This window comes from Neophocaena asiaeorientalis, unplaced genomic scaffold (genome assembly GCF_003031525.2).
Source record: "Neophocaena asiaeorientalis asiaeorientalis breed wild unplaced genomic scaffold, Neophocaena_asiaeorientalis_V1.1 scaffold134, whole genome shotgun sequence".
Lineage (NCBI taxonomy): Eukaryota > Metazoa > Chordata > Mammalia > Artiodactyla > Phocoenidae > Neophocaena > Neophocaena asiaeorientalis.
This window is the reverse complement of record NW_020185339.1, coordinates 17149112-17171391: the sequence shown is the minus strand read 5'-3', so window position 1 is coordinate 17171391 and position 22280 is coordinate 17149112. Positions and strand designations below refer to the sequence as shown.

Here is a 22280-nt window from a genome sequence, read left to right as displayed (position 1 = left end):
GGTTGGGGGACTGGGTTATTTACAATACTGGTGACTCTGGGTTTTTTAGTGAGGAGGCTATGGGGATTGTGCGTTATACAGCTGTGGTACTTGGTTGGTGATTGTTACTGGTTGGTCGTTATTTACTGGTGTTGTGGTTATTATGGAGATTACTCGGGGTAATTAAATTAGGAGTATATTGAGGGTGACGGTAATGAGAAATGATAGAAAGTATAGTTTAATAAGGCCTTTTTGGTTTGAGATTAGTGTGGAGGATTTTAGTTGAATGAAGGCTGTAGTCTTTGGTAGGACAGTTTCTAGTCAGATCAAGTCTAGTAAGGAGGTTGCTAAGTTTTGGCTTATTAATAGGTTTAGATGGGGAGGTAGGCGGTGTATGATGGTGGGGAAATATCCTAGGAGAGTGGAGAATTTAGAGGAGTTTGAGGGGTGAGTATATTTTAAGTTTTGTGTGTTAAGATAGATTTTGAATGCTAGTACGAAGCCCATAGCTGTTACAATAAGGGCAGTTAGTTTTTTGTTTTTGCGGTACGCGGGCCTCTCACTGCCGCGGCCTCTCCCGTTGAGGAGCACAGGCTCCGGACGCGTAAGCCAAGCGACCACGGCCCACGGGCCCAGCCTCTCCGCGGCATGAGGGATCCTCCCGGACCGGGGCATGAACCCGCCTCTCCTGAATCGGCGGGCGGACCCCCAACCGCTGCACCACCAGGGAAGCCCAAGGGCAGTTAGTTTTAAGTGCAAAGGCATAGTTATTAGGGGGATGGTTGTTGGAGGGATGTTTGTTGGAGATGACGAAGCCAGCAAAAATACCTCCGATTAACAGGCGTTTGATGGAGTTAACTAAGAGGGGGTTGTTTTCATTGATAAGAGCTGAAGGAGAGAAGCGGGGCTGTCCCAGTGGTGTGAAGAAGGTATTGCGAGTGCTATAGATGGCTGTGAAGGAGGTAGCGGTTAGTTATTAATAGGGCTCAGGCGTCGGTATAAGACGTGGTGGCGGTTTCGATAATTAGGTCTTTAGAGTAAAAACCGGTGAGAAAAGGTATTCCCGTTAGCGCTAGACATCCAGTGATAACGGCTGTTGCAGTGATGGGTAAGGTCTTGAATAAGCCTCCTATTTTTCGAATGTCCTGCTCGTTGTTTAGGTTGTGAATAATGGATCCAGAGCACATTAATAGTATGGCTTTAAAGAAGCATGTGTGCAAATATGTAAAACTGCTAGATGAGGTTGGTTAATACCGATTGTTACTACCATTAGACCTAATTGGCTTGAGGTAGAGAAGGCAATAATTTTTTTAATGTCATTTTGGGTGAGAGCACATATGGCTGTGAATAGGGTGGTAAGGGCTCCTAGGCAAAGTGTTATTGTTCGAATGAGTTTTTTGTTTTCTGTTAAAGGGTAAAATTGGCTAAGTAGGAAAATTCCTGCTACAACTATTGTGCTTGAGTGGAGTAGGGCCAAGACTGGGGTAGGACCTTCCATTGCTGAGGGGAGTCAGGGGTGAAGTCCAAATTGGGCTGATTTTCCGGCTGTGGCTAGTAGGAGTCCTGTGAGGGGGAGGTTTAAAGGGCTTAGGTCGAGTATGAAAATTTGTTGTAGGTCTCATGCATTTATGTTGGATAAAAATCATGCCATTGATATAATGAATCCGATATCTCCTATGCGGTTATATAAGATTGCTTGAAGAGCAGCTGTGTTTGCGTCTGTTCGTCCATGTCATCGTCCGATGAGCAGGAAGGATATGATTCCTACCCCTTCTCATCCAATAAAAAGTTGGACGAGGTTGTTGGCTCTAACAAGGATTAGTATGGTGATGAAGAAGAGTAGATACTTGAAGAACTGGTTGATGTAAGGATCTGAATATATATATCATATTGAGAATTCTATGATAGATCATGTGAGAAACAATGCCACTGGTATGAATATAATTGAGAAATAACCTATTTTGAAGCTAAGTGTCAACTTAAGTGTTTGGACAGTAATTCAGTGTCAGTTTGAAATGAGTATTTCTTGGCCTGTGTGAAGGAATATTATTGTTGGGATTAGACTGGTAATGAAAGCACATAAGATGGTATTTTTTACATATGATGGATATTTATCATTTCTGTAGAAGTTTGTACTAGTTATCATGATTGGAATAATTAGTACTAGTAGTGTGATTAGGCAAAAGAAGGGAATAGGTTAATTACTTTTATTTGGAGTTGCACCAGTTTTTTGGTTCTTAAGACCAGTGGATAACTACCGTCCTTTAAAAGTTTGAAAAAGCCATACTATTAGGTATGGGGGCATGAATTAGCAGTTCCTGCAATATTTCTTGGTAAATAAGAAGTCTTAGTCTTCTGTTGCTAGATCCACAATCTAGTGTTTTTTTTTAAACTATATTTACTGTATAGGGGCCCAAGATGATTTTAGGGTTTAGGGACAGGAGTAGAAGTGGTAGGATATGGAGGGCTATAAGAGCGTGTTCTCGTGTGAAGGAAGGTATAATATTATCAATATGGTGTGTACATTTGCCACATTGTGTTGTGATTAGTATATACATGGAGCATAGGGCTGTAATTACAATATTGGTTCCTATTAGGATAATAATGAGATTTGACCATGAGAAAGTTGATATAACTATGAACTGTTCTCCGATTAGATTAATAGTTGGGGGTAGGCCAGGTTTGTTAGGCTTGCTAATAGTCATCAAATGGTTATTAGTGGGAGGAGAATTTGCAGGCCTCGGGCTAAGACTATAGTTCGGCTATGGGTTCGCTCGTAATTTGAGGTTGCTAGGCAAAATAATATAGACGACGTGAGGCCCTGAGCAATTATTAGGGCGGTAGCCCCTTTGTAACTTCAAGGGGTTTGAATGAGGATAGCTGCAATAACGAGTGCTATATGGCTGACTGAGGAGTAGGCAGTGAGGGATCTTAGGTCTGTTTGACGTAGACAAATAGAGCTAGTTATGATTATTCCCTAAGGAAAGCATAAGGAAAGGGTATGCTATGTATTCTGTTAGGGGATTGAGTATTGACGTGATTCGTAGCATGCCATAGCCCCTGAGTTTTAGTAGTACGGCTGCAAGGACTGTGGAGCCTGCGATGGGGGCTTCTACATGTGCTTTGGGTAGTCAAAGGTGGAGGCCGTAGAGGGGCATTTTTTTTTTTTTTTGGGCATTTTTACTATAAAGGCTATTATGCAGGCCAATCATATAAAGATGTTGGATCAGGAGTTGGATAGTGGTTGGGTCCAATATCGAAGTACTAGGAAATTTAGGGAGCCTATGATGTTTTGTACGTATGTTAATGCCACTCGCAATGGGAGTGACCCAATTAATGTGTAGAATAGAAAGTAAACCCCTGCCTTCAGTCGTTCTGTTTGGTTATCCCAGCGGATAATGGTAATAAGGGTAGGGACTAGCGTGGCTTCCAATATAATGTAAAATAGGATTAGCTCTGTGGCGGTGAATTCTGATTAGAAGTGTCTGTAACATGATTAGTTTTGTGATGTACAGTTTTTTTCAGATGAGTGATTCTTTGAGTAAGTGGGAGTGGCTGGCTATTAATATTAGTGGGAGGAGTCATATCGTTAGGATTAGTAATGGTGCAGAGAGGGAGCCAGAGAAGAATATTAATGAGTAGTTGAGGCTATTGTCGTTGAACTGGTTAAGAAGAAGTAGGCTTGTAAGGCTAATTAATAGGCTGTGGGTTGTGGAGGTAATTCACATTATGTTGCTTTTTGATAGCCAATTTAGAGGTATGAATATGATTGTGGGGATAATAAACTTTAGCATTGGAGAAGGTTGAGGTTTTGTACGTAATCGGTCCCACATGTGTTTGATACTGTTACTAATTGGGCTCCTCCCAGGGCTGCTTTGCAGGTCGCCAGTACCAGTAGGATGATTGGTATTATGCTGGCTAAGGTGAAATGTGAGTTTAAGATTGTCAGGGCTGCTAGGATAAATGGTGATAGTATCATGCCCTCCAGGCAAAGTAGTGAGGATATTAGGTGGGACCGGTATATTAGTAACCCTACAAGGGATATAGTGAAAGCTATAATAATGTTTAGATGTACTAGGGACACTTGGTAGTTATGAGTTTAGCCGTAATCTAAGGAGTCAAAATCACTGTTTTATTTTAAACTAAATATCGTATTCAGCTCATTCCAACCCCTTTTGAGTTCATTCGTAGGCCAGGCTAATTGCTATTAATGAAATTAAAAATAGGGCTATGATAAGTATTGTTTTTAGGTTGCTTGGGTTGCTCAGGGGAGGGGTGGTAGGAGGGCAATTTCTAGGTCAAAAAGAAGGAAAGTGATTGCTACTAGGAAAAATTTTATGGAAAGGGTAAGCAGGCGGATCCTATAGGGTCAAATCCGCATTCGTAGGGACTTGTCTTTTCTGCGTAGGGTTTAGTTGAGGAAGTCAGAAGGCGATAAGTAGGAGTAATGAGGCTAGTATTGTGTCTGTTAATAAGGTCAGTATTAGGTTTATTGTTCTTTTTCGGGGTGTACCGAAACTAGCAGATTGGAAGTCAGTTGTACTAATTAATACTAAAAGGACTCTGAGCCTCATCAATAGATAGATACGTAAAGAAATAGTCATACAACATCTACAGAATGTCAGTATCAAGCAGCACCTTCGAAGCCGAAGTGGTGGGTGGATGTGAAGTGGAAGTTTAGTTGGCATAGGAAACAAACAATAAGAAAAGTAGATCCAATAATTACCTGCAGTCCGTGGAATTCTGTGGCTTCGAAGAAAGTTGATCTATAGACTCCATCTGAGATTGTAAAGGGGGCTTCGTAATACTCTGACGTTCCTAGGAGTGTAAAATAAACACCGAGGGCAATTGTAATAAAAAGGTCTTGGAGTATGTGCTTGTGATTTCCTTCTATAAGGCTATGATGGGCTCAGGTAATGGATACGCCAGAGGCTAATAGCACAGAAGTGTTAAGGAGTGGTACTTCTAGGGGGTTTAAGGGGTGAGTGCCTGTTGGTGGCCAGCATCCACCTAGTTCAGGCGTCGGGGGGCGAGGCTTGAGTGGTAGAAGGCTCAAAAAAAGCTGGTTAAAAGTAGGACTTCTGAGACGATAAATAAGATTATTCCGTATCAAAGTCCCTTTTGGACGGTTGGTGTGTGGTGGCCTTGGAAAGTGCTTTCTCGAATGACGTCTTGTCATCATTGATATACCGTTAGAATATTAGTTAGTAGGCCCAGTATTAGAAGAACTATTGAGTTGAAGTGGAATCACATGATTAGACCTCATGTTATGAGAAGTGCTGAAAGAGCTCCTGTGAGGGGTCAGGGACTGGGGCTTACTATGTGATACGTGTGGGTTTGGTGGGTCATTATGTGTTGTCGTGCAGGTATAAGCTTACTAAGAGGGTAAATACATAGGCTTGAATTATAGCGACAGCAAATTCGAGGATGGTGAGTAGGGCGAGAATAGTAAATGTGATGAGAGCTGTGAATGTGCTGGTGCTTACTAGCACGAGGGTTGTCTCCCTGATTGGGTGTATTAGTAAGTGGCCTGCCGTAATATTGGCTGTTAGTCGTACTGCCAGTGCTACTGGCTGGATGAATAGGCTAATAGTTTCAATAATTACTAGCATAGGGATGAGGAAAGTGGGTGTGCCTTGTGGTAAGAAATGGGCTAGGGATGCTTCTGTTTTATTACGGAGGACCGTAATGATGGCACCGGCTCATAGAGGGATGGCTATTCCTACATTTACTGGGAGCTGTGTGGTGGGTATAAATGAGTGGGGTAATAGTCCGAGGAGATTGGTTGAGCCGATAACTAGAATGAGTGATATTAGTATTAGCGATCAGTTTTGTCCTTTATGATTATGAATACCTATTATTTGCTTTGATGTGAGTTGAATTAATCACTGTTGAAGGGAGATTATGTGATTATTAATTAGTCGTTTTGATGTTGGGGATAGAATACTTGGGAATATAACGATCAGGATGACTACAGGGATGCCTGTTACTGGGGTTACGAAAGGGGCAAATAGATTTTCGTTCATACTGTTTCTCAAGGGGCATGTTGTTTTTGTATTTTAGTGAGTGTTGATTTTGGGTTGGGGTAGTAGATGTGCTTTGAGATTTTTAGTTGAGATATAATAAATAGTGTTAGAAATATAGATGAAATAGTAACAAATCATGTTGATATATCTAGTTATGGCATGTCATCAAGGAGAACTTTGGCTCTCAATTTTTAACTTAAAAGGTTAACGCTAATCTAGCATCTTAATGAGTTTATAGTATAGACGCTGATCATTTCTTGAAGTATTTTAGGGGCACTAGTTCAAGAACAATTGGCATGAAGCCGTGGTTTGACCCACAGATCTCTGAACACTGTCCGTAGAACAAGCTTGGTCATGTTGATATTAGGGTTGTTTGGCGTAGGTGCCATGGGATTGCATCTGTCTTTAGGCCCAAGGAGGGTACAGCTCATGAGTGTAGTACGTCTTCGGAGGAAATTAGTACTCGGATTGTTATCTCTATAGGTAAAATTACTCGGTATCTACTCCTAGTAGTCGTAGTTCTCCTGGTTTTAGGTCTGGTGTTGGGATTATATAAGAATCAAAGTTTAGGTCTTTGTAGTCAGTGTATTCATAGCTTCAGTATCATTCATGGCCTATAGTTTTTACAGTAAGAGATGGGCTGTTGATTTCATCTATCATATAAAGAATTCGTAATGATGGCAGGGCGATTAAGATTAAGATAATGGCCGGCAGGATAGTCCAAATAGTCTCCACCTCTTGGGCATCTATTGTGCTAGTATGTGTTAACTTAGTTGTAAGTATTAGTGTAATGATATAGAGGACTAAGGAGCTAATTAGGAAAACAATTATTAGTGTTTGGTCGTGAAAATGTAGCAGTTCTTCTATGATGGGTGATGTTGCATCTTGAAAACCTAGTTGGAAGGGGTATGCCATAGAGATATACAGTATTTTCACTTGTGACTTAACTTCGACAAAGTTATATAAAATTTTACTAATACCTAGTTCATGAAGAAAGACATAGTGGCTATGATGTTGGCTTGAAACCGATAAGAGAGGGTTTGATTCCTTCTTTTCTTGACTATTTTAGATTTATGTAGGTTGGTTCTTCGAATGTATGATATGGTGGAGGACATCCATTTAGTCGTTCTAAATTTGTGATAGTAAGCTCTACTGCTAATACTTCTCGTTTGGATGTGAATGCTTCTCAGATAATGAAGACTCAGTATGACCGCTGTTAATGAGATGAATGAGCCTATTGATGAGATGGTATTCCATGTTGTACAGGCGTCTGGATAGTCAGAGTATCATCGAGGCATGCCGGATTAGCCTAGGAAATGTTGTGGGAAGAAGGTTATGTTGACACCCACGAATATGATCACAAAGTGAATTTTTGCTCATGTCAAGTTGAGTGTATACCCTGAGAATAGTGGAAATCAGTGTACAAGTCCTCCTATGATAGCAAAAACAGCTCCCATTGAGAGCACATAGTGAAAGTGTGTGACTGCATAGTAGGTATCATGAAGTACAGTGTCTAACGATGAATAGCTAGGACAATACCTGTTAGTCCACCGACTCTGAAAAGGGAAATGAAACCCAAGGCTCACATCAGGGCCGGTGATCATTTAATATTGCCTCCGTGGAATGTTGCCAATCAGCTAAATACTTTTACCCCTGTAGGGATGGCAATAATTATAGTAGCTGATGTAAAGTATGCTCGCGTATCAATACCCATACCTACTGTGAATATGTGATGGGCCTATACAATAAAACCTAAGAACCCAATTGATATTATAGCTCATACCATACCCATATATCTGAAAGGCTCTTTTTTTCCTGAGTAGTAAGGTGCAATGTGTGAGATCATCCCAAACCCAGGTAGGGTGATGGTGACCTCGTAGAATGAGTGTGAGTGTTCCTTCTCTGCTATTTTTTGGAAGAGTTTGAGAAGGATAGGTGTTAGCTCTTCTCTAACTGTGTTTCATAGAATTCACCTGTGAAGCCATCTGGTCCTGGGCTTTTGTTTGCTGGAAGATTTTTAATCACAGTTTCAATTTCAGTGCTTGTGATTGGTCTGCTCATATTTTCTATTTCTTCCTGGTTCAGTCTCGGAAGGTTGTGCATTTCTAAGAATTTGTCCATTTCTTCCAGGTTGTCCATTTTATTGGCATATAGTTGCTTGTAGTAGTCTCTCATGATCCTTTGTATTTCTGCAGTGTCAGTTGTTACTTCTCCTTTTTCATTTCTAATTGTATTGATTTGGGTCTTCTCCCTTTTTTTCTTGATGAGTCTGGCTTATCAATTTTGTTTATCCTCTCAAAGAACCAGCTTCTAGTTTTATTGATCTTTGCTATTGTCTGCTTTCCTTTCTAAACGATTCACTTAAAAAAAAATGTTTATTTTTGGCTGCATTGGGCCTTGCTGCACGCAGGCTTTCTCTAGTTGCAGCAAACGGGGGCTACTCTTCGTTGAGGTGCGTGGGCTTCTTACTGTGACGGCTTCTCGTGTTGTGGAGCATGGGCTCTAGGTGCGCGGGCTTCAGTTGTTGTGGTGCATGGGCTCAGTAGTTGTGGCTCACGGGCTCTAGAGTGCAGGCTCAGTAGTTGTGGTGCATGGGCTTAGTAGCTCTGCGGCATGTGGGATCTTCCTGGACCAGGGCTTGAACCCGTGTCCCCTCCATTGGCAGGTGGATTCTTAACCACTGCACCACCAGGGAAGTCCCTGAATGATTCGCTTTTTTTTCTTTTTTCCAAACTTTTTTTTTTTTTTTTGGCGGTATGCGGGCCTCTCACTGCTGTGGCCTCTCCCGCTACAGAGCACAGGCTCCAGACGTGCAGACTCAGCAGCCATGGCTCACGGGCCGAGCCGCTCCGCGGCACGTGGGATCCTCCCGGACCGGGGCACGAACCCACGTCCCCTGCATCGGCAGGCAGACTCTCAACCACTGCGCCACCAGGGAAGCCCCCAATGATTCGCTTTTTAATGCAGGGACTTATTCATCCTCAAATGATACCTGGTAGGAATTCAATGAATATCTGTCAGATGATTAAACAAATGAGCAACAATTTAATTCTGCAGCCACCTTTGCTGGGTAAGACACTTTGGATCTGAAGATTCTATTGAACAAGGGACACCCTCCAGCTCCTCAGGAAATAGTGGACATGGAACCTTCCCTTGAGGGAGAGAAAGCATGTTTCTGGGAGCTTTGCAAATGTTTCATGGGAATCCCACTTTTGGTTCTCTTAAGGACTCTTTTTTGGTTCATCACTCCATATGCCTCATGGACCAAATTACTACATGTTTCTGGTGGTTCAGCATGTTCTTGGCCACAGAGGCTGATATCCTGCTACAAACTGAGCCTGGTAGGAACTTAAAAGGAGATGCTTCTCATCTGTCCTCTGGCATGCCTTCAGTGAGACTCAGGCATCTGAAGACATCAGACCCAGACACCAAAATGAAATTAACAAGAAGGGGCTCCCATGAGGGGGACTGGGCGCCTCAGATTCAAATGAGCAGTCGCTTGAATCCAGTGAAGGCGCTAATGAGCTGTTCTACGCAGCTCTGGCAAACTCACCCTGCACCTATAATTTTCTCTCTGGATATCATTAAAATCAAATGATTCCCTTATTTGGGGTATCCATTTACAGTGTAATTATTTTGGTCTTTTGTAGTGACTTTCGTGGTTAAATTAGGCAATTCTCCTGCCTGTGTAGATAATGTAATGACTTTTTAATCATTTGTTTTCTACCAGCCAAATTGTTTCCATGATCCCATTAGAATTCTTCTGTAGTGATTCCAATGGATTTATTGAACTACTGGTGACAGCCTCACTGATGAACTGCAGGCTGCCTGCCTTTAAATTCAGCCAATGAATATCAAATACCTTCCATTTTCCCAGGAACCCAGAAAAAAATCTAATAATTTTGATCGATGGATATGTTTCCTGACATTCAACATAGAAATTACAAAGAATACCATATGCTTATGGTAGGTTTTAAAAATATAAATTTATTTTTTTATGATTATGAAAGTAATACATTATTATTATTAAAAAATCCAGAAATAGGGCTTCCCTGGTGGCGCAGTGGTTGAGAATCTGCCTGCTAATGTAGGGGACATGGGTTCGAGCCCTGGTCTGGGAAGATCCTACATGCCATGGAGCAACTGGGCCAGTGAGCTACAATTACTGAGCCTGCGCGTCTGAGGCTATGCTCCGCAACAAGAGAGGCCTCGATAGTGAGAGGCCCGTGCACCGTGATGAAGAGTGGCCCCTGCTTGCCACAACTAGAGAAAGCCCTCGCACAGAAACAAAGACCCAACACAGCCATAAATAAATAAATTTAAATCATATGGGCTTCTAGGAAGACCTCTGCTTAAAAAAAAAAAAAATCCAGAAATACCCCGAATACAACAAATACTATAAAAACGCCTGTAATTTCACCATTTACTTAAAACCATTTTGTATTAGATGGTATCTCCCTATAGTTTTTTTTAAAAAATCTATTTCTCTTTCCATTATCTATCAATTATCTACATACCTATCTATCTATTCAAAATTGGAGCCATAATTTTTCAACCATATTTTTTTCATTTAATATGCATGATAAGAATTTTTCCATGTCCCTGAATATTCATTGCAGTTATAATCTTTAATGGTTGTGTAATATTTTAGTATATACATTTGTTCTCCAAATATTTTCTGAGCTCCTACTCTGAACAAGCAAAGACTTACTGTAATTTATTTAGTCATTGATCTATTGTTTGAAAATTGTTTGAACTTTTAAAAATATAAGTCACATCATAGCTCTCTGCTTCAAACATTGCAAGAGCTCCCCATTTTGCTAAGAGTAAAAGCTTACATCCTTATGATGGCCTTTGAGGCCCTTCAAGGTTGCCCCCAACTCTTACCTCTCTGGCTTCATCTCCTATTCTTCTCCTTGCCCAGGCCACACCAGCCCCACTGGACTCCCTACTGTTTTTCTAATTGTCAGACAAGCTGTGCCCCTGGGCCTTTGCACTAGCCGTTCCCTCTGCCTGGAATGCCCAAAGACCCACTACCCAGATTTCTCACCTCCTTAGAATCTTGTGCTCAGGCGTCATCTTCTTAATGAAGCAAACTGTTCCTTTTTGTCTTGCCTCCAGCCACTCCTGATTGCTCTTATCTTGCTCTGCTTTGTCTTTTTTTTTTTCACAGCGTCTATTATTTTCTCATGTACTATTATACTTTATTTACTAAGTTTACCATTTATTATCTACTCCTCCCACTGTAATGTAAATTCCATGAGGGTAGAGATTTTTGTCAATTTTGTTCACCAATGTATTGCAGGTGCCCCAAACACTACTTGGCACGTAGTAGGTGCTCAATAAATATTTGTTGCATGAATGTATAACTGTTTTTGCATGTTTGGCTACTTGTGTACAATGCTATATAGAGTCTAAATCTTTGAATCAATCTCTTGTGATTTTTCTGAGATTTCATGGAATTACTGAATCTAAGGAACAACTTTTAAAGCTTTCTGATATATGTCATCAAACAGCTTTTTAGAAAACTTGTGCTGATTTACGCTTCCAGCAGAGTATAACTATGCCCATCTCATTGCATTAACACAGGCATTAAGTATTATTATTATTTTAAGTATTATTAAGTATTATTATTAACTATTATTATATTATTATATTTTAAAAATACCTTCGTTAACCTGAGTTCTGAAGAACACTACTCATTTTAAAATTTTATGTTAAAAAATTTTACAACTACTTGACTACTAGTAAGTTTGAAGATTTAAAAATCAGCTTATTAGTCATTGATTTCTTTGGGGGATCACCTGATCACATTCCTTACTGATTTTTTTGTAGTGAATATTAAGATTTATTTTCATGTTTATTAGGAATAATTTGTGTACACAAGAGAATATATTTAGAGAAAAAAAAAAATACTCTTGAACCCACTGCCCAGTTTAAGAAATAGGACATCGTCAGTTCTTTTGAATTCCTAATGTCCCAGTGAATGCCTCCCAGCCCCATTCCTCAACATCTTCACAGAGAAACCATTGCTTTTTTGTGTGTCCCCAGTGGCATACTGTTTAGGTTTGTCTGTTTTGAAAATGGAGTCATACTGCAGTTCAACATTGTGTTTCTAAAATGTTTGATTGCTGGAATCTGGCCGCAGCCTCTGCCGCACCCGCTGCCTCCCGCCGCCTCTGGACCTGCACAAAGGGAGCGAGCCTTGAGCCTTCGTGAAAATGTGCAAGCAGGACCCGAGTGTTCTGCACACCGAGGAAATGTGCTTCCTGAGGGAGTGGGTGGTGAGCACGGGGGGTAAAATACCACCTGCTACTCATAAAACTAAATTGGAAGCAAATACCAAGGAAGAAAAAACAGATAGTAAGAAGGTGGAGGAAAACATAAAGACAGATGAACCATCAAGTGAGGAAAGTGATCTAGAAATTGACAACAAAGGTGTGAATGAACCAGACACTGATGCTCCTCCAGAAATGGGAAATGAAAATGTAGAGATAACTGAGGAGATGATGGATTAGGCAAATGATAAAAAAGTGGCTGCCGTTGATGCCCTAAATGATGGTGAACTACAGAGAGCCATGACTTGTTCACAGATGCCATCAAGCTAAATCCTCGTTTGGCCATTCTGTATGCCAAGAGAGCCAGCGTCTTCATCAAATTACAGACGCCAAATGCTGCCATCCGAGACTGTGACAGAGCTATTGAAATAAATCCTGATTCAGCTCAGCCATACAAATGGCGAGGGAAAGCGCACAGACTTTTGGGCCATTGGGAAGAAGCTGCTCGTGATCTTGCCCTTGCCTGTAAGCTGGATTATGATGAAGATACTGCAATTATGAAAGAAGTTCAACCAAGGGCCCAGAAAATTGCTGAACGTCGGAGAAAGTATGAGCAAAAACGTGAAGGGAGAGAGATCAAAGAAAGAACAGAAGGTGTCAAGAAGGCTCGGGAAGAACATGAGAGAGCCCAGAGGGAGGAAGAAGCCAGACGACAGTCAGGAGCTCAGTGTGGCTCCTTTCCAGGTGGTTTCTTGGTGGAATCCTGGTAATTTTCCTGGAGGAATGCCTGGAATGGGAGGGGGCATGCCTGGAATGGCAGGGGGCATGCCTGGAATGGCAGGAGTGCCTGGGCTCAATGAAATTCTTAGTGATCCAGAGGTTCTTGCAGCCATGCGGGATCCAGAAGTTATGGTGGCCTTCCAGGATGTGGCTCAGAACCCAGCAAACATGTCAACATATCAGAGCAACCCGAAGGTTATGAATCTCATCAGTAAATTGTTGGCCAAATTTGGAGGTCAAGCATAATGCCCTCTGACAAATAAAGCCCCTGCTGAAGGTAAAGCAACTTAGATCACCTAATGGATGTCGCAGTAATACAAACCATGTACCTCTGACCTTCTCATGAAGAAAGCTGGGGTGCCTTGAGGATAATCCCTACCCCTCTGCCCCAAATGCAGCTGAAATATTTTACAGTGGTTTGCCATTAGGGTATTCATTCAGATAATGTTTTCCTACTAGAAATTAAAAACTTTAAACAATTAAAAAAATAAAGTAAAATTAAATGTGAATTCAGCAGCTACAGTTCATTTGCTTTTACTGCTATATGCTATGCTCTTGTGTATATATACCACTGTTTATTTATCTAAGCTCAGTGGGCAGTAGGATTGTTTCTAACTCTTTGGTATGATAAATGACACTGCTACAAACATTCTTACTCATGATCGCTGAGGCGTTATACACAAAATCTCTGTAGGGTATGTACCTAGGAGTGGCATTTCTGGGTCATTGAGGATGTGTATGTTCAACTTTTCAAGATAATGTAAAACTCCTTTCCAATTTGGTTGTATTAATTTATATTCCTACTAGCAGTGGATGGGCTTTCCCATTGCTTCACAATTTTTCTAACTCTTAGTACTATTCTGGAGTGGCTGAAAAGTGGTATCTAATTTTGGTTTAAATCTGCATTTACCTTTCAAATGATTATTGGCGATTTACCTTTCCTCTTCTTTTTATTTATATTTAAAGGGTGATAACCACTGTCACCACAGTCATTGATTGGGTACTACATTGTGTGCCAATCCCTGCACATTGCATCATCCACTCACCAACCCTATGAAGTAGTTACCATCATATTTTGGGGCCCCAGGGAGATTACTATCAGAGTACATATTACAAACTGTATTTCTTCCAAATGATGACCTTCACATCTTTATAACATGTGACTTGAGACCCAAGACTAACGTGTAATCTTGTTAGACTGCAATTTGACAGAATGTATCTAATTTCTAAAGTCTGTCCTAGATCTTTCAGAGATGAAAAAAAAAGAACACTAATAGTCGTATGAGAGAAAAATTTCTAGAGTTTATCTCCAAGGCCATTTTCTTGTTACCTTAGCAGAAAGGAAAAGGTCAATGGCGTTTTTGTCATTATGTCTTGAATGATTTAAGAAATCACATACATGTGGAAGTACCAGCTGGAGCAAGATACATGCCTCCTCTCAGAGGAGTTGTCTCCTGCAGGAACCTATTATTATTTTTTCAATGAATTACTTTTTTTTCTGTTGGATTTCCAAAGGGGAGTTGGCTGGTTCCAAAATCGAGTCTGGAATTTTAGAAAAAGGGAATGTTGTTATTGTTTCTTTTGAACTAATCAATCCAATAAGCATCTATTTTGAATCTGCTTTCTGTAAGACCCTAAGACACAGAGATGTTTGAAAGAACAAGAGGATATCATTCCCATTTCCACTCTGTTTCCTGTTAAGTTGGAAGGTTTCAAACTCTCAAAAATAGAATTCATTCATTTTTATTTATTTTCTGTCATTTATGTGTACCCCTGGTGTGTGATGGTTAATCCAAGATTAGGTTAGGGGGCCTGATTGATCCCTAAATACATGGAAAGCCATCATTTTAAGAAACGTTTTCAATAATATTAATAGTATATCAGAGGTAAACAACCAGCCCAGAGCTTCCTGTCAATCTCCCTGTGAGAAAACCCATAGGAAGTAATGTGGGACGGATCTAAGGGGGCATGGAAAGGTGTTATCATTGCGCTTTGGAAGGCTAGGGCTAGACCATTGCAGGCTAAGCAGGTCTGCACTCCCAGAGTCCCCTCTCTGATGGAGGAGGCCCCAGCCAGCCTGATGGAGAGCTAGGTATGTGGGAGTGGAGAGGGGTGACATGCTTTGCTGACACTTGCCTGTGGGTCAAACTAGGCTCAGGAAGCCCACTGGGCCACAGACCACTGGGTCTCCAGGCAACCTGAGAAGGGGTGAGCAAGCAGGAGGTCAAGAAATGGGCAGAGGAAAGAATGACACTGTGGGCCATGAGGCCAGACCTGAACCTGATCTTCCCGTTGCACCTCTGGTTGGGTTCATCTGTGCTTGTCTGCCAGCCCAAGATAACACATACAGCACATACACACACACATATTCCACACTCATATCCTTTTCTCAACCTTTCCATCACTCACTTTACCTTTACTGTATGTGGCCTTGTGCTATATTCACTTTAAACAAATAATTTTATTGAAGTATAATTTTGCATACCATGAAAGTTACCCATTTTAACTGTACAATTCAATGTTTTTGTTGTTGTTGTTTGGTTTTTGGTAAGTTTACTGAATTTGGCAACCATCACCAAAATCTAGTTTTGCAACAGTTCTGTTACCCCAATAAAACCCTTCATGTCCATTGGAAGTTGACCCCTGTTTCCTACCCTCCAGGCCCAGAGCAACCAGTCGTCTGCCTTCCATCTCTTATAGATTTGCCTTTTCTGGATATTTCATATAAATGGAATCATGCAAAGTTGGTCTTTTGTGTTTGGCTTCTTTCAATTAGCACGAAGTTCATCCATGTTGTAGCATGTATCAGTTTTTCATTTCTTTTGATTGCTGAGTGGTGTTCTATTGTTTGGACACACCACATTGTGTTTGTCACTTGCCAGTTGATGGACATTTGGGCTGTTTACACTTTGGGGCCGTTATGAATAAGGCTGCTATGGACATTCATGTGTAAGTCCTTGAATAAGCCTGTGTTTCCATTTCTCTCGGGCGTGTACATAAGAGTGGAATTGCTGCATCATATGATTAAGTCTATGTCTAACTTTTTAAGAAACTACCAAACTGTTTTCACATCAGCTGTACCACTTTATGTTCCCTGTGATTGACTTTTTCATATGAGTTCTGTCTCCCTTTACAGGCTATAGGCTTCTAGGGGACAGCACTCCTGCCTGTAGCTCTGTGTAACCATAACTCTCAGCATAGAGTAGGTCTGTGGTCATTAATGATGATTGCTGTAGTGGGCTGAATGGTGATTCCAAAGATATAGCCACATTGTAATTCCTGGAACCTGTGAATATTACCTTATATGACAAAAGATGTGATTAAGTTAATGGTCTTGAAAGGAGGGGCTCCTCCTGGAATATCTGGGTGTATCCTAAATACCATCACAAGTATTGTTGTAAGAGGACAGAGGCAGAGGGAGATTGCACACAGAGGAGAAGGCCATGTGAACACAGAGCAGAGAGATAAGGGGCCACAAGCCAAGGAATGCTGACAGCTACCAGAAGCTGGAAGAGGCAGAGAACAGCTTCTCTCCTAGATCTTCCAGAAGGAGTGAGGCTCTGATGACATCCAGTTTCAGCTCACTGAAACTGGTTTTGGACTTCTGGCCTCCAGAACTGTGAGAATAAATTTCTGTTGCTTTGGTAGTTTGTTACAGCAGCTGCAGGAAACTAATACAATTTGCTAAAAATAGTAGCTGAATGGAGCAGGAGTAAAAGCTGAAACACAGCATATCTGGAGATCGTAAACATAGTCTTGGATGTAGGAGGCAAAGAGTTTTCCATTTCCTTTGGGGTAAGCCTTTATTATGAATGAAATGCATTCATCTACTCATTTAGTCATTAATTTTCAACCATTGAATTTCTAGTAGCTTTATTTGACTGACTCTCCTTTAGAGTGGATATGTTTTTCTTTCCATCTGGAATGAAATTACATATCTGCCATTGCTTGATATACTTTCTTTTATGTTGTGTCCAAACCAGTGTTACTGCCTGTAACCATCGGGAGAGCAAGATTCTGGAACCAGACCACCTGTGTTCGAATACTGGCTCCGCCACTAACTAGCTGTGTGGCTCTAGGCATGTCATCTGTATAATTGGAATGATAAGTGCACATAACTCATAAGGTTTGTGTGAGGATTAAACAGTAACAGTTTAACAACCAGCTCTCTCGATTTGTAATATTTGCCAGTTTCTGTGGTATAAGTACTCCCTCCATGAACAATTTTAAGGTATCAAAGTAGCATCACTGAAGGTAGAAATTGGAAGAGATGCACTGTAGCACACCATGATGTAATATTTCCTCTAATACAGGTGCAATAGATACCTAAACCCAAGAATGTAGACAATAGTAAAATGCAGTAAGTTAGGAAGACATTAGTTTTAAGTATTTGTTAACCTTGTTTTTTTAATAATTTATTTAATTGTATTTATATAATTTAATTTTTAATAATGGGCTGGGTTTAACAACTGGCTCATAAATTTCTTAAAAATTTAACAATTGACACTCCCTCGGGAACTGGTATAAACTGACTCTAGCTCACCTAAATTAATGTATGTAAAGAACTATAAAGGCTGAAGTTAGGTATTTTTCTTTATTATCCTGGAAAAGCCCTGGCACTAGCCTAGGATCCTGTCTTGTCCCCACGGATGATTAATCGCTGTTAGGAGAGACCTAAATTTAAGGATGTGAGCGCCCAAGAACAGCACTGAATTGGTAGCAAAATGAAGGAAATGGTAGCTTCTCGATCTCTTTATCAGAGTGCTTGATGCATTCAGACCACTTTGGGCTTGAGGGCCCTTTAAGAATAAAGAAAGGGCCCAGAGAGGGGAATGCATAGGGCAACATCTAGCTTAAGATGTAGCATAGTTGGGGTCTTGGGTAAGAAGCCTAGCTAGAGAGTGGCAGAGTTGGAGCTCTTTATCCCCAGCCTGTCTCTCTGTTAGTCTTTAGATGGCGACCTTTTGTTCTCTTCCCACCACCTCCATCTCTGATTTAAAGTTGACTAGTTTTTAAGAAGCGATGTGCTGCAATGAACATTGTGGTGTATGTCTCTTTTGAATTATGGTTTTCTCTGGCTATATGCCCAGTAGTGGGATTGCTGGGTTGTATGGTAGTTCTATTTTTAGTTTTTTAAGGAACCTCCGTACTGTTCTCCATAGTGGCTGTATCAATTTACATTCCCACCAACAGTGCAAGAGGGTTCCCTTTTCTCCACACCCTCTCCAGCATTTATTGTTTCTAGATTTTTTGATGATGGCCATTCTGACCGGTGTGAGGTGATACCTCATTGTAGTTTTGACTTCTCAGCCATAAAAAGAAATGAAATTGAGTTATTTGTAGTGAGGTGGATGGACCTAAAGTCTGTCGTACAGAGTAAAGTAAGTCAGAAAGAGAAAAACAAATACCGTATGCTAACACATATATATGGAATCTAAAAAAAAAAAAAAAAGAGTACTGGCGAACCTAGTGGCAGGGCAGGAATAAAGACGCAGATATAGAGAATGGACTTGCGGACACGGTGTGGGGAGGGGGAAGCTGGGGCGAAGTGAGAGTAGCATCAACAGATATATATTACCAAATGTGAAATAGCTAGCTAGTGGGTAGCAGCAGCATAGCACAGGGAGATCAGCTCGGTGCTTTGTGATGACCTAGAGGGGTGGGATAGGGAGGGTGGGAGGGAGGCTCAAGAGGAGGGGTATATGGGGATATATGTATGCTAACACAGGATTGTGAAGCAATTATACTCCAGTAAAGATCTATTAAAAAAAAAAAAAGCGATGTGTAGATCAGGAATTGATGAATCACCATAAACACAGTCCAAAGGCAGCTGACTTAAAGTGCTTTAGCTAGGTAACTCACGTGGGCTCCCTAAATGTTGGATGTTACTTAAATACTTAGAAAAGTAATTCATGATAAGTATCCATTTATCCTTTTGCTGATGAAACTAGTTCCATGAATTGTAAACTTAAATCTATATATACATATGTACATAACTACATGTATATGTACATAAGTACATGTATATGTACATATGCACACAAGTACATGTATATGTACACAAGTACATGTATATGTACACAAGTACATGTGTATGTACATATGTACACAGTACATGTATATGTACATATATACAGTGGAATATTACTCAGCCATAAAAAGGAACGAAATTGGGTCATTTGTAGAGACATGGATGGACCTAGACACTGTCATACAGAGTGAAGTAAGTCAGAAAGAGAAAAACAAATATCGTATATCAGCGCATATATGTGGAATCTGAAAAAATTGGTGTAGACAATCTCATTTACAAAACAGAAATAGAGACACAGACGTACAGAACAAACGTATGGATACCAATGGGGAAAGGGGAGGGGTGGGACGAATTGGGAGATTGGGATTGACATATATACACTATTGATACTATGTATAAAATAGATAACTAATGAGAACCTACTGTATAGCACAGAGAACTCTACTCAGTGCTCTGTGGTGACCTAAAGAGAAGGAAATCCAAAAAAGAGGGGATATATGTATACGTATAGCTGATTCACTTTGCTGTACAGTAGAAACTAACACAGTATTGTAAAGCAACTATACTCCAATAAAAAAAGAAAGTTTAAAAGTAGTTACAGCAATGAAAGTGTTTTCTAGTACTCCTTTAAATGAGTAAAACTAGAATATAACAGATCAATTTATTCTGGAATACATAGGGAGAAAATAAGCAAATTACCTAAAACCAACTAATTCACAATTTAAATTGAAAGTTATTTGTATTGCGAGCTACAAATTTCAGTTTTCCTTGGATTATCTTCAAACAGATAGGATAACATAAAAACTTCTGAAGAAAAAAAGGGTGTGGTAAAGACCTGCCTCCAGAAACTTCATGGCTTTGCTCCCCGAAGTGTGCTGTGTGGAATTTTATTCCTGGAAAATGCGTTAGGGGAAAAAGTTCTCTGATCAAATAAACTTGCAGAATGCTGCATTTAATCCCCTCTCGGAGATGTACGAGGCTCAGCAGTACAAGCTCTGAGCAGGGCTATTGTAGAGACAACTCCCTAATTTAGTGTCACTCCCCATCTCTTAGACTTATTTGACCCTAGAATCCTGTTTTCATGTAACTCCTACAAACATCTCAAGCAACCAGTGTCCTCCAGGACACGATTTTGTAATCCCCACAACTAGGATTATTATTATTGCTTCTAAATAGTTTTATGATCTTCAGCAAACCTTAGCCTCAGTTTCGCCTTTGAACTAATAACCCCCTCACAGAGATGCCGTGAACCAAAAGTTCCACGGAAAGGTCCCCTGAAAACTTTGGCATACTACTTCTGTCTTGGGCTGATGTTCATTTACCAGAAAGACACCCTGTTAGTTCTTCTATTACCCCATTCTGCCAGAACTCTCAGTAATACCCCTCCGTGGAATGTCCGTCTCCGGTTGGCACGCGCATGAAAGTGTGGACGCTCGGCAAAGCCAAGGAAGCTACGACTTGCTTATATTTCAACCTGATGGTCTGTTTTAAGGGTCATTTTTTTTCTTCTAAAGGCGAAAACGCTGCAGTAATTTCCTTTAGTATATTTTTAGCCACCTATATCGAGACAAATTGTCATGGAATAACCTGTGTTCACATCCTCATTTCAAGGGTGGCTTAAATGTGGAGCCAGGATGGCTGCAGCCTTAAGGCTCACCTCGGCTGGTTACTCTGAAGCTGCTTTCTCAGTCTGGTTTTGGTTTAGAAACAAGGTAGTACGTAATCCAAATACGCCAGGGCAGAAGATACAAATGACTAAAAAGCAAAGCAGCTTTAAAACTCCAGTAGGGGGCTTCCCTGATGGCGCAGTGGTTGAGAGTCCGCCTGCCGATGCAGGGGACACGGGTTCGTGTCCTGGTCCGGGAAGATCCCACATGCCGCGGAGCGGCTGGGCCCGTGAGCCATGGCCGCTGAGCCTGTGCGTCCGAAGCCTGTGCTCCACAGCGGGAGAGGCCACAACAGTGAGAGGCCGGCGTAACGCAAAAACAAAACAAAACAAAACAAAAAAAACTCCAGTAGGATACTGGGGGTTTGGCTCTTGTGACACTAGCCAAGGATTCATTATTCAACGAGGTGCCCAGTGGACTAGGTGCCCGTGGCTGGCTTGCTTCTGCAGAGGCAACATTTGCTTCTTTCCAAAGTGTGTTATGCTTTAGGCTCAAATGCAAAGTGTGTTATGCTTTAGGCTCAAATGCAAACTCTGAATAAATATTGATCTTTACAGAGTAGGAAAAAAAATGACAGATTTGCTTTTTAGTTTTTGGGTGTTTCCTTGAAGTGAGGCAAGACTAATTTGGACTTTGGGGACATTTGTCTTTGGAGTTTCTGGAGAGTGTCATACAGGCTTTTCATTGAATCAAGCTTCCATGGGTGGAGATGAGCTTAATTTCTATCGCAAGGCTTAAGATCCCAACTCCAGCCAGGTTTCTGCCTTTCTGTCTCCTAATAAAGACCACTAGTTATAAATTGGAAAAACCCGAGATTATCTTTTTGGTTAAAATGTATTATTCACAGAATTCTGAAATATATCTTTCCCTCGTGAGCTGTAAACTTAAAGCTACAAACTCTTTCTCAAGCAGGAACTGAAGTTCAAAGAACTTGACTGGACTGAAGCACAGAGCACTAAATATTTGTCCCTTAATTTGCCCTCTAATTTCTTTCCTGTTTTTGTGTTTGTGATATTAATACAGGAGAAATTCAGTAAATGGTCACTGACTTTGATTTGATAACTACTGAGTCCTTCGTTCTCGAGGCTTGGGTTCTGGAGTCAAGAGAAGGACAGGAAATGGAAGAGCTCATTTGGCCAGTGTCTAAGGAGGGGCTGATGTTCTGCATTTTATCTAAACCTCCTTGTCCATGGACCTAAGACCTTGCTCCTGGATGTGTGAAATGTGCAGTTGCATGGGGCCCCGCACAAAGAAGGATCCCAGGCTTGGTTCAGTGCCCTGTTGTCACCATCTTGATAGTCTTAATACTTTTTGAACAAGAGACCCCACATTTTCACTCTGCTCTGAGCCCCTCAAATTTCCTAGCTGGTCCTTCCCCTGGATTACAGTTGATTAAGGCTCTCTGCTCTCCTCTTGCTCCTTTCTCCCACCCATGGCCCCAGATCCAGCCTCAAGACCATGCTCAAGGCTGGACTGTCCAGTGTCCTGTCCACTGGAGCAGGAAGCTAAGGATTCACCC

At 41.0% G+C, this 22280-nt stretch overlaps 1 pseudogene; it reads left to right on the top strand.

Annotated features, from left to right (window-relative positions):
- The first annotated feature begins 9300 nt into the window (after positions 1-9300).
- On the top strand, positions 9301-13309 carry LOC112393945 (hsc70-interacting protein pseudogene; annotated as a pseudogene).
- Positions 13310-22280: the final 8971 nt, after the last annotated feature.